The following is a 14,108-nucleotide window of genomic DNA, read 5'->3' on the forward strand; positions in this document are numbered from 1 at the left end:
TGCCAGTATATCCTTTCTCAAGTAAGGAGACCAAAACTGCACACAGTACTCCAGGTGCGGCCTCACCAGTACCTTATACAGCTGCAACATAACCTCTCTGCTTTTAAACTCAATCCCTTTAGCAATGAAGGACAAAATTCCATTTGCCTTCCTAATTACTTGCTGTACCTGCAGACCAACCTTCTGCGATTCATGCACAAGGACACCTAGGTCCCTCTGCATAGCAGCATGCTGCAACTTTTTACCATTCAAGTAATAATCCTTTTTCCTGTTACTCCTACCGAAATGAATGACTTCACATTTATTAACATTGTATTCCATCTGCCAGACCTTTGCCCACTCACTCAATGTAGCTATGTTCCTCTGCGAAGTTTCACAGTCATCTGCACACTTTGCTCTGCCATTCATCTTAGTGTCATCTGCAAACTTTGACACCCTACACGTGGTCCCCAACTCCAAATCATCGATATAAATTGTAAATAATTGCGGTCCCAACACCGATCCCTGAGGCACACCACTAGTGACTGATTGCCAACCAGAATAGCACTCATTTATCCCCACTCTCTGCTTCCTGTTAGTCAACCAATCCTCTATCCATGCTAATACTTTACCCCTAACGCCATGCATCCTTATCTTATGCAGCAGCCTCTTGTGCGGCACCTTGTCGAAGGCCTTTTGGAAATCTAGGTACACCACATCCACTGGGTCCCCATTGTCCACCTTGCTCGTAATGTCATCATAGAATTCCAAAAGATTTGTCAAGCATGATCTGCCCTTCATGAACCCATGCTGTGTCTGCCCAACAGGACAATTTCTATCGAGATGCCCTGCTATTTCTTCTTTGATAAGAGACTCAAGTATCTTCCCCACTACAGAGGTTAAGCTAATCGGTCTATAATTCCCCATCTTTTGTCTACCTCCCTTTTTAAACACTGGCGTCACATCTGCTGTTTTCCAATCAACTGGGACTACCCCAGAGTCCAGCGAATTTTGGAAAATTACTGTCAGTGCACCTGCTATTTCTCCCGCCATCTCTTTTAGTACCCTGGGATGCATTCCATCAGGGCCAGGAGACTTATCAATCCTTAGCTCCATTAGCTTGCCCAACACTACCTCTTCCGTAATAATGATTGTTCCCAGGTCCTCACCTACGTTCGTCTCTTTGTCAATTACTGGCATGTTATTAATGTCCTCCACTGAGAAGACCGATACAAAATACCTGTTCAATGCCTCGGCCATTTCATCATATCCCATAACTAAATTCCCCTTCTCATCCTCTAAAGGACCAACGTTTACTTTAGCCACTCTTTTTCGTTTTATATATTTATAGAAACTTTTGCTATCTGTCTTTATATTCTGTGCTAGTTTTTTCTCATGTTCCATCTTACTTTTCTTTCTTGCTCTTTTTGTAGCTTTCTGTTGACCTTTAAAGTTTTCCCAATCTTCTAGTTTCATGCTGCTTTTGGCCACTTTGTATGCCTTCTTTTTCAAATTGATAGCCTCCCTTATTTCCTTAGACACCCATGGCAGATTACCCCTTTTCTTCCAGTCCTTCCTTTTCACTGGAATATACTTTTGCTGAGCACTTTGAAAAATTGCTTTGAAAGTCCTCCACTGCTCGTCAACTGTCCCACCGTAAAATCTTTGTTTCCAGTCCACTTTAGCCAAGTCCTCCCTCATTCTATTGTAGTCCCCCTTGTTCAAGCACAGGACCCTGGTATTGGATTTTATCTTCACACTCTCCATCTGTATTCTAAATTCAACCATACTGTGATCACTCCTTCCAAGAGGATCCCTAACCATGAGGTCATTAATTATTCCTGTCTCATTACACAGGACTAGATCTAGAATAGCTTGCTCCCTCGTCGGTTCCATTACATACTGTTCAAGAAAACTATCACGGATACACTCAACGAATTCCTCCTCAAGGCTACCCTGACTGAGCTGGTTCGACCAATCTACATTAGAATTAGAACATTACAGCGCAGTACAGGCCCTTCGGCCCTCGATGTTGCGCCGACCTGTGAAACCATCTGACCTACACTATTCCATTTTCATCCATATGTCTATCCAATGTAGATTAAAATCCCCCATGATAATTGCCGTACCATTTTTACAGGCATTAGTTATTTCTTTGTTTATTGCCCGCCCCAATGTGATGTTATTATTTGGTGGCCTATAGACTACGCCTATCAATGACTTTTTCTTCTCAGAGTTTCTAATTTCCACCCAAATGGATTCAACCTCATTCTCCATAGAACCTATATCATCTCTCAGCACCGCCCTGATGTCATCCTTGAGTATCAGAGCTACACCACCTCCCTTACCTTCCTGTCTGTCCTTCCGAATAGTCTGGTACCCCTGGATATTTAACTCCCAGTCGTGACCAACCTGCAACCATGTCTCCGTAATGGCTACCAAATCATATTTATTCGCGATGATTTGTGCCGTTAACTCATCAACCTTGTTACGAATGCTACGAGCATTCAGGTAAAGTGCCTTTATGCTAGCTTTCTTACCCTCATGATTCCCAACATCTCTAATAATAACTCTTGAGTTATCCTTCCTTTCTGCTTCTTTCATCGTCTGCCTTGAACTTAAACCCTCCTGCACACATGTTAACCTGCTGCTTACCTTTTTATTTATCATACTCCCTGTCGTTTTCCCTTTCCCTTCCCCACGAGTCACTAGTTTAAAGTCCCAGAGACCACCCTATTTATCCGTTTCGCTAGAACACTGGTTCCAGATCGGTTCAGGTGGAGACCGTCCCATCGGTACAGATCCCCCCGGTTTCAAAACTGATGCCAATGCCCCATGAAATGGAACCCCTCTTTCCCACACCACTCCCTTAGCCACGTGTTTACTTCCCTAATATTCATATCCCTAAACCAATTTGCAAGTGGCTCGGGCAGTAATCCGGAGATTATGACCCTCGAGGACCTGTTCCTTAATTTCGTTCCTAGTGCTTTATAATCCCCAAACAGGTCCTCCATCCTAGCCTTGCCTATGTTGTTAGTCCCAATGTGGACCACAACAACTGGATCCTCCCCCTCCTGCTCCAATATCCTTTCAAGCCGGTCAGAGATGTCCTGCACCCTGGCACCGGGCAGGCAACACACCATGCTAACAGGCTAACAGGTCTGTAGTTCCCTGCTTTCTCTCTCTCTCCCTTCTTAAATCATGGGGTGACATTTGCTTACTTCCAATCTACAGGAACCATTCTAGAATCTATTGAATTTTGGAAGATGATCACCAATGCATCCACTATCTCCATAGCTACCTCTTTCAGCACTCTTGGGATGTAGAATATCAGGTCCTGGGGACTTATCAACCTTCAGCTCCATTAATTTCTCCAATACAACCTTCTTACTAATATTAATTTCCTTCAATTCCTCATTCTGTCTAATCCCTTGGATCTCTAATTCTGGGAGATTTCTTGTATCTTCCTGAGTGAAGACAGATACAGAGTAGTCATTTAGCTTCTCTGCCATTTATCTATTCCCCATTATAAATTCTCCTGACTCTGCCTGTAATAGACCCACATTTGACTTAGCCAAACGATTCCTTTTTACGTACCTGTAGAAGCTTTTACAGTCCATTTTTATGTTTTTTGCCAGTTTACCTTCATATTCTATTCTCCCTTTCTTTATCAGTTTTTTGGTCCTCCTTTGCTGCATTCTAAAATCCTCCCAATCCTTGGGTTTACTACTATTTCTGGCAACTTTATAGGCCTTTTATTTTAATCTTATACAATCCTTAACTTCCTTGGTTAGCCACGGTTGACTGCCTTTACTTTTGGGGTTTTTGTGCCTTGAAGGAATGTATAGTTGCTGGAAACTATGTAATAATTCTTTGTAGACTATCCATTGTCCATGTACTGTCATACCTTTTGAGGTATTTTCCCAATCTACCTCAGCCAAATTGCCCTCATACCTTCATAATTTCCATTTTTCAAATTTAACATCCTGGTTTAAGATTGAACTACCTCATTTTCAAACATAATGTAAAATTCTATCATATTATGGTCACTCATCCCTAAAGGTTCATTTACGATAAGATTATTAATTAACCCTTTCTCATTACATAATACTAGTTCTAAAATAGCCTGTTCTCTAATCAGTTCCTCAACATACTGCTCTAGAAAACCATCCCTAACATACTCCAGAAACTTGTCCTCCACAGCATTAGTGCTTATTAGGTTTACCCAGTCTATGTGCAGATGGAAGTCACCCATAACTACTGTATTACCCATGCTACATGCTTCTCTAATCTCCTGATTAATACTATGCCTCACACTACCACTACTGTTTGGTGGCCTATAAACAACTCCTACCAATGTTTGCTGCCCCTTGCTGTTTCTTAGCTCCACCCAAACATATTTCACATTTTGTTCTTCCGACCTGAGATCCTCCCTTACTAATGTACTGATCCATCTCTTATTATCAGCACAACACCACCTCATTTTCCTTTTTTCCTGTCCTTCCTAAATGTTGAATATCCTTGAATATTCAGTTCCCAGTCTTGGTCACCCTGTAGCCACGTTTTCGTAATGGCAATTAGATCATACCCATTTACCTCTATTTGTGCCTTTAAATCATCTACCTTGTTATGAATGCTGCATGCATTCAGGTTGAGTGTCCTTAACCTTATCGTCTTGACATCATTCTGCGTTCTAAACCTAGTTGGTTCTTGCCTTTGTTTTGTTTGCCTTCTAATGTCACTTGCTACTTTTCTACCTCCTGTTACCAGCTTTACTTCCTTCCAACTTGAGCTACCCCTCAGGTTCCCATCCCCCTGACAAGCTAGTTTAAACCCTCCCCAACACCACAATCAAATCTCCCTTTGAGGATGTTAGTTCCAGTCCTGTTAAGGTGTAGCCCGTCCATCTTGTACAGGTCCCACCTGCCCCAGAACCAGTCCCAATACCTCAGAAATATGATGCCCTCCCTTCTACACCAATTCTCCAGCCACGTATTCAATCGTTCAATCCTCCTAATTCTTATGCTCACTCACACGTGGCACTGGGAGTAATCCCGAGATTACTACTCTTGAGGTTCTGCTTTTTAATTTCCTTCCTAACTTCCTAAAATCTGCTTTCAGGACCTCATCCCTCTTCCTACCTATGTCATTGGTGCCAATGTGGACCATGACCTCTGGCTGTTCACCCTCCCCCAGAAGGATGTCCTGCAGCTGCTCTGTGACATCCTTTACCCTGGCATCAGGGAGGCAACATACTATCCTGGAGTCACGTTTCCTGCAGCAGAAACACCTGTCTGATCCCCTGACTATCGAAGCCCCTATCACTATTGCTCTTCCACTCTTCATCCTCCCCTCCTGTGCAGCTGAGCCACCTGTGGTGGCGCGGACTTTGCTCTGGCTGCACTCCCCCGAGGAACCATCTTCCTCATCTGTATCCAAATGGAAAACCAATTAGCAAGCAAGGTAGACTGCTGTTCTTCTTTACATCTCCTGTGCTAACTCTCAACAGAAAGCAAACTGTTGAAACATTGCTCCTATTTCTTTCAATAGCTATTCACTTTCATTGAATCTTCTGACCAGCCCTTGTCTTTGTTGGCTTCAGTCTGTTGTTCTCTTTAAGCAATACTGCCCAAGATATAGCTTTATATTTCTTTGACTATGCAAACGTGGCCCTGGTTTCCCTCCTTCTCTTCTAATTGGAAGCAGGTTTGGCAAATAGCAACTGAGTGCACTCCACTAGACATGACATGACCTGAGTGGATTTCTGGTTTCAGGTTATTTGTGCAGGCCTGTCATTCTCCAAGAGTAGATCTGTCCATTGGCAGAGGTCTACATCCAGAATTGGGAATTGAAATCCAGCAGTTGAGAGGTAAGGTGATGAAAGGTCACAGACCTGAAACGTTACCTCTGCTTCTTTCTCCACAGATGCTGACAGTTCTGCTGAGTATTTCTAGCACTTTCTGTTTTTATTTCAGATTTTCAGCATCTGCAGTATTTTGCTTTTAGTTGAGAGTTAATGGTTGCTGCTTGCAAAGCTTTCTGGTTACTGTTTAGTAAGAGCAGGCTGAAGGCCTCCATACAAAGGAAACTTTAGGATTTATGGAAAAAAAAGGTTTGATTTACCTTTTGAGGCTACCCTCCCTTTGCTGTCCCTTCATTCTCTGATCTGATGGGATCTGGCACAAGAGCAACCACCAATTTCTTATGGTGCCTCTAAAATGGTGTGCCCAGTGTACCTGGAAGAAAATGAAATGGGAAGCCCTAGTAAGCTCTTCCACCTCACTTGCATTGTTACCCAACACTGGCATCAGTTGTAGATGCAAGTACTCTGCCCCCTTGAGGATGCCCCAAAACCCTGGGGCAATCTAAAGGAGGAGAGACTCAGCATCCTGCGTTTATACTAATTTAGTTCCACTGTATATCTCAAAGATAGGCAGACTTGAGGGGTACAGCAGAGGAAAATCAGGCTCAGCTTCTCTGATAACTAATTAACTAGCAAGATATTTACAGTATTCAGAGTGCATTTACCCCTACAAATATAGCTACCAAATGAAAATATAGACCCTGCTTTTAACTCTGGTGAGTGGGTAGCAAGGTAAGCTCGAAATGCACCCCCTGCTCCAAGATTGAGGCATGGGCCTGATTTAAATCCTGCCAGCTGACTGTGAGAAACCTGCCCATAGACTGCCACATTCAGGAAGGTGGGGTGTGTGAATCTAGCCATGGGAGGCCAATGCTTTCCTAAATACTCCAGTTGGCCCCACAAAGAAAGTAAAAAGAAATACATGTTTCGGCCTCTTCTGGCCTGACTTCTCATCCTGCTGTTTTCACCTTGCAGAAAGACACTAGTTAAAATTGCAGTTGGGGTCTGATGATGTCATTAGGCCCTGATATCCATATGTAAAAGAGGACCCCACCAGCTTTGGGCAGGTGTCCTTGCTGCCTGCTCAGTAGAGCAGTTTAAAATTCACAATGATGAATGTCTGGGGGCTTTCTGGCATGTAGGTAATGTAAGTGACTTTAACTCTCATTCACCCCGTTTCCACCAGGCAAGTAGGGTTAAAATGCTGTAAAAAGCTCCACATGATGTTTATATTTAAATTGAATGGCTTGGCCCATTGACCTGTTCCAAACATTTAGAATGGTCTGTTTGATGGGTCACTATCCAAGAACAATCACCTCATGCATATCAAGACCTTGCTGAACAAGGTCTTTGCCTGGATCCTGATGTGTGTACATCAGCTAGTTTGGGTGGTGTATTCACTACAAGCTGCAGAAACATCTAGAGTCACAAATTTTAACCTAGTCCGTGCTGTTTCCAGCATGAAAGAATCCAATATATAATCATAGACAAAACGCTTCATTTTTCTCCTGGTGATTGACATGATGGGCCAAGTGGCCTCTTTCAGTGCTGTAAACTTTCTATGATTCTCAATTGTTCTTTAATGGCTGCTTCATGCAACATTTCTTTTGCATTAATCAGTATTGGCACTAATCTTCAGTATTTATCATATAAACCCAGAGTCAATGTTGCTTCCTAGAAAGTTAAAATCTGCAGCCCTTTCCTGTGGTTTTCCATTCTGTTTTAATGGAACAAGCAATATAAAGGAAGTCCCACTTCCTGGAACATTAAAAACTATTTGGATGATGTGAGCCTGAGTCACTGAAGCTTTGATGAGATTTATTTTTTCCACAAAAAGGACACATAACAAAGTGATAAAATTTTGAATGCATTTTATTTTACTTTTCATTATAATGATTGCAAGATAAAGAGTACCCCAAAAATTGTAAAAATTACAGAATCACAGAATTGTTACAGTGCAGAAGAAGGCCATTCGACCCATCCTGTCCGTACCATTCTCCGAAAGAGCAATTCACTTTGTGCCATTCCCCCGCTTTCTCCCCGTAACCCCGCACATTCTTCCTTTTCATATAACAGTCTAATTCCCTTTTGAATGCTTCAATTGAACCTGCCTCCACCAGATTCTCAGGCAGTGCATTCCAGACCTTAAGCACTTGCTGCGTGAAGAAGTTTCTCCTCATGTCGCTTTTGCTTCTTTTACCAATTACTTTAAATCTGTGCCCCCTTGTTCTTCGTCCTTTCACAAATGGGAACAGTTTCTCCCTATCTACTCTGTCCAGACGCCTCATGATTTTGAATGCCTCTATCAAATCCCCTCTCGGCCTTCTCTTCTCCAAGGAAAACTGTTCTAACTTCTCCAATCTATCTTCATAACTGAAGTTCCTCATCCCTGGAACCATTCTCGTGAATCTTTTCTGCACTCTCTCCAATGTCCTAAAGTGCGGCACCCAGAACTGGATGCAATACTCCAGCTGAGGCTGCACTAGTGTCTTATATAAGTTCTTGTACTGTTGTACTCTATTCCCTTATTAATAAAGCCCAGGATACTGCATGCTTTATTCACCGCTCTCTCAACCTGCCCTGCCACCTTCAATGACTATGCACATATACACCCAGGTCCCACTGCTCCTGCACCCCCTTTAGAAGTTCTACACTATCCTCCTCACAGTTCACAATGCTTCTGCAAACTTTGAAATAGTGTCCTACATATCAGGAAAAGCAAGGGAGCAAGGAAAAGCAACACTGATCCCTGGAGAACTAAAAATGTATAGTTAAAACTAAAGAATGACTCCCTCAATAGATAATTAAACCAAACAACTGAGGAAGATCCCAGGTTCGATCCCCAATTCTAGATGCGGTAGCAGTGAGGATGCTACAATTTGTTAAGCACTGCTGAGCTAGGGAGGGGAATGATCAGCCAGGGTTTTCCCTCCCGACTTCCGCCTGTTGGATAGTGAGCATGAGTAGAATTCGATTCTACACATGTAGGGTCTTTTTACGAATGGCAGGCAGTGACTAGTGGGGTACCGCAGGGATCGGTGCTAGGACCCCAGCTATTCACAATATATATTAATGATTTAGATGAGGGAACTAAATGTAATATCTCCAAATTTGCAGATGACACAAAACTGGGTGGGAGGGTAAGTTGTGAGGAGGATGCAGAGAAGCTTCAGGGTGACTTGGACAAGTTGAGTGAGTGGGCTAATGCATGGCAGATGTAGTATAATGTGGATAAATGTGAGGTTATCCACTTTGGTAGCAAAAACAGGAAGGCAGATTATTATCTGAACGGCTATAAATGGAGAGAGGGAAATATGCAATGAGACCTGGGTGTTCTCGTACACCAGTCACTGAAAGTAAGCATGTAGGTGCAACAGGTGGTAAAAAAGGCAAATGGTATGTTGGCCTTCATAGCGAGAGGATTTGAGTACAGGAGCAGGGATGTCTTGCTGCAATTATACCTGGCCTTGGTGAGGCCACACCTGGAATATTGTGTGCAGTTTTGGTCTCCTTATCTGAGGAAGGATGTTTTTGCTACAGAGGGAGTGCAGCGAAGGTTTACCAGACTGATTCCTGGGATGGCAGGACTGATGTATGAGGAGAGATTGAGTCGGTTAGGATTATATTTGCTGGAGTTCGGAAGAGTGAGGGGGGATCTCTTAGAAACCTATAAAATTCTAACAGGACGTGACAGGGTAGATGCAGGAAGGATGTTCCCGATGGTGGGGGAGTCCAGAACCAGGGGTCATAGTCTAAGGATACAGGGTAAACCTTTCAGGACTGAGATGAGGAGAAATTTCTTCACCCAGAGAGTGGTGAGCCTGTGGAATTCACTACCACAGAAAGCAGTAGAGGCCAAAACATTGTATGTTTTCAAGAAGGAGTTAGATATGGCTCTTGGGGCAAAAGGGATCAAAGGATATGGGGGGAAAGCGGGAACAGGTTACTGAGTTGGATGATCAGCCATGATCATTATGAATGGCGGAGCAGGCTCGAAGGGCCGAATGGCCTACTCCTGCTCCTATTTTCTATGTTTCTATGATTGGGCTGGGCTGTGATGCTCCTATGTAAGATAGTTAAAGAGAAAAAAAAACTTGCATTTATCTAGCACTTTTCACGGCCCCAGGACCTACCACATTCAATGAAGTACCTTTGAAGTGCAGTCACTGTTGTAATACAGGAAACGCAGCAGCCAGTTTGCACACAGCAAGCTCCCGCAAGCAGCAATGGAATGAATGACTAGATAATTGGTGGGGGGGAGGGGGTTTAGGTATTGGTTGAGGGATAAACGTTGGTCAGGAGAACTCCTTTGCTCTTCTTCAAATAGTGCCATGGGATCTTGTATGCTCATCTGAGTGGGAAGATGGATTTCAATTTAACATCTCATCTGAAAGTTGGCACTTTGGACAGGGAAGCAGTCCCTCAGTTCTGCACTGGGGTGTTGGCTTGAATTTCAAGTTCTTGTAGTGGGACTTAAACCCACAACATTCTGACTCACAGGCTGGAGTGTTAGCACTGAGTCACAGCTGACACCAATATTCACTGTACAGCCTTGCAGAAGGAGAATGGCCGATTCAACAAAGTACTGGAGAACTGCTGGCATCCATGGAACCTTGAATACTCCAGCATGAAATGATTAGGAATGGTGGGGGAGGTGATGAATTGGGATGGGGACATGGTTAGGAAGAAAATAAATGAGTTTGTTTTCAGTTTGAAATTGGTACCTTATGGTAAAACTCCTCTTTAATCTATGTTATCTAATTGATGTTATAGGTGGTTCTGTGTGTAATAATATTTTCACAGCAGTCATGGTCCTCTGAAAATTTAAATACTAATTGGTAAACTCTTCCTTATATTCCTTTTTAACCAATGTTTTGCTGTGCGATATGTTTATCTGAAAGAAGATTGTATCGTTGTTAAATAACTTGTAGGACAGCACGGGATTTAAAAACACAGATTGTTGTCCCATTTTGCTAGATATTTCTTGCTGGGTGGATTGACACTTTCAATTAGATACAAATTAGGACCATTTTGGCAGGTTCATTTCCTTGAAGCACATTAGTGAACCAGCAGGTTTTTTAACGACTGCTTTTGTTAGAACAGAGAAATGAAAAGGTGATTTGATCAAGGTGTTTAAAGTTATGAAGCATTGGGACAAAGTAAATAGAAGCAGATTGTTTCTAATGAGTCTGGAACAAGAGACAAATATATGATTAAATGTAAGAGATTTTGGAAAGAGAGGAGAAAAACCTTGATGATATAGAAGGCTGTGAACTGTGTAATGTACTACCAGATCCAATGATTGAAGCAGAGACTATTGCCCCAGTTTGAACTCGGGTTGGGGCCAAGGGCAACAACTAACAGTCTGGATCTCAATAGTATGAGGTCCAGGAGATTTTGGTTGCAAAATTGGACAGGGCCTGAAAATAGGCCAGGGTATTGCAATGTATAATTAACCCATGCCCAATGCTTCCAATGCAGGTGACAGACAAACTTTGTGTAGACAGCACTAAGTGTGCTGCTGAGTGGCTGCACACATCAGCACAGGGCCCAATTTTATGCAATGCTAGCACTACTAAAAGCTAGTCTGCACTATTTAAAGCCAGTCTACAACTCTTAAAGGGAGGAGGTGCACTCTGGCTGCAGCATGTGCTGGAACTGGTTGCACAAGGCAGCATGAGCAAGAAGAACACTGAATTACGGTGCAACGGGGCAGAAAGAGTGCTCCACTACTTTGGATGCCTTGGTGGAGGAGGTCAATGGTCAGGCTGTGATGGAACAGAAAGGGTTCAAAGAGCAGGAAGACAGTATTGATGAAGAAACACCACCCCTTCCTTTCACACTTGCAGCCAACAGCTCAGATACTGACACTACGCATACAATAGATAGCTTAGAGGCAGGATCTGCACGTGGTGAGACACTGTACATGAGTGAGCTGCAGCAAGGGCAGGGGACAAGGGTAGCACAGGTGCCAGCTTGCCGGAGGGTGTGGTCGCACATGAGTACTGCTGCAGAGGACTCAGCTGAGGACTTCAACGAAGCAGCCTACAGAAGAAGGCTAATGGGTATGCGCACTAAAATACTTGATGCATGATAGGCCTGCCAGAAAGCCTATGGTCAATGACAAGGAGTCCAGCACCAACTTGGCACAGGGCTTTGTGTAGAGCTTGGAGGCCATCCTTTCCAGCATGGAAGTGGTGCCAACTCCATGAGAAAACTTGTAGACCCGACCATGATACAGCATCTGATGGCCGATGTCTGAGCTTCCATTTTAACACAAGAAGAAGACACACAACATCTGGGTGCTGTAGTAGAAGTTCATTCTGAGCTCATGCAAGCTCAGACTGCTGCCATCATAGCTGTGGATACAAATGTTTAAAGGGACTTGCAGGGTGTCACAGCAGTCCAGCAATCTGTCCTCCAAAATCTTGCTAGGATTGCTGAGGTGCAACCTTGTGGGAGTGACTGTAACACCATGGATCATGAGCCTGCTGTCCTTTCAGAATGCCAGCCTTCATCCTCCCACTACTGCAAGTCCTATCAGCCAGCCAGCCCAGACTGCTGCCACCCATGCTGAGGTGGTGCAGCCTGAAGCCAGCTCTTCCAAAGCCAGAGCTGCTCGAGGTCAACTTGCGAGGCCATCTACATCTCCTACAGTCACCAGCCATGCTGCAACCACTGAGTTAGCACTGCATAGGAGCACTAGGACAGACAAAAGAATTTTGAAGACAGGCACTTAGGGAAAGCATAAGGGTGAATATCAGACTTTTGTATACAATGTGGCATGATTTGATTATTAGATTTGGTTTGGAATGTTTGTTTTCTGGTAACTTTTACTTTTGCATTGTGGCCAAGCAGATGCTGTGCTGGTCAGTAACAGAGGGAATCATAGAAAGTTTACGGCACAGGGACTGTTGGTGAATGGGGAATTGGGGTTGTGTTTACTGGTACCATAGTCAGATGAGTCGATCACAGGCAGCGCCAGAAAGGAGCTGTATTGGTTGCCTCCTCCCCTTCCTCCAATAATCGCATTGGTTGTACCCTCATGATGGCGAGGGTTGTGCAGCATGCAACAGACCACCACTAATCTTGACACATGGTCTGACGAGTATGGCAGGGCTCCTTCAGAGTGATCCAGGCAGTGGAAGCGTTGTTTCCGCACCCCAGTGGTCTGCTCGATCACATTTTGTGTGGCAGCATGGCTTTCGTTATATGCATCATACGAACATACATATGAACATACGAATTAGGAGCAGGATAGGGAACTCGGCCCCTTGAGCCTGCTCCATCATGTGCATGGGTTGTGCACTGGATTCATGAGCCATGTGGTCAGCAGATAGCCCTTGTGGCCCAATAGCCACCCTCTGATTTGTCATGGTGGCTGAAATACAGATGGCACATCATGACTGCTGTCAGGATATCAGGCATTGACCTGTATGACATGCTGCATATGGTCATACATCAGCCGAGCATTGAGGGAATCCCCGTCTGTCGTGGTACATCTTAGAGTTGACATGCAGCACTTGCAAAGCAACGCGCTTGCAGCCAATAGCATCCTGCACCACGGAGAAGCCTTCAATCCTCGTGAAGCTGTGTGCTCGCTGAGCCTGCTTCTCTCTGGCAAGAGAGAATGAAAAGTATTCAGCTCTCTTGGAATACAGAGCTTCAGTGACATCCCTTATGCAACTGTGGAGAGTGAACTGGGAGATGTTGCAAATATTCCCTGCTGCAGCCTGGATGCAGTTAGATGCATAAAAGTTCATAGCCATGGTCACCTTCACAGCTACTGGCAATGTGTCCTTGCCCTGCTGTGAGGCTGCAGTTGTGGCAGAAGCAGGTGGCAGATACCATTGAGGATTTCCTTAAGGAAGAGGAGAGGTCTGACACACTGTTCCTCGCTGAAGTTGAGGAAGGAGAATTGTTCCTTGAAAACTCTCAGCAGATATGGCCTCCTGCTGAGAACCCATCTGCCCTGCTTCTTCCTCTATCTCCAAGCAACTTGTCCTGCTTGGGGTCACCTCTCCTCATTTTCCCAATCATGCTGTAGTCCAAGGGGGGGATGCGAGCTACTGCACCCATGTCTGGGAGAAAGTAGTTTGTGCAGAATCCTTGAAATGCGGACAAAGTCCTTCAGAAGGTGCCACACACTTCCTGTCGACTTCAACAACTTTACACACCTCTGGAAACCACCAAACACTTCTACAGTTGTAGCAAGAGCAAGGTCCTCTGTAATTATTTTTATGTTGTGTGTGGCCAATTCATTTAA

Source organism: Heterodontus francisci, chromosome 10 (assembly GCF_036365525.1).
Source record: "Heterodontus francisci isolate sHetFra1 chromosome 10, sHetFra1.hap1, whole genome shotgun sequence".
NCBI classification, from domain to species: domain Eukaryota; kingdom Metazoa; phylum Chordata; class Chondrichthyes; order Heterodontiformes; family Heterodontidae; genus Heterodontus; species Heterodontus francisci.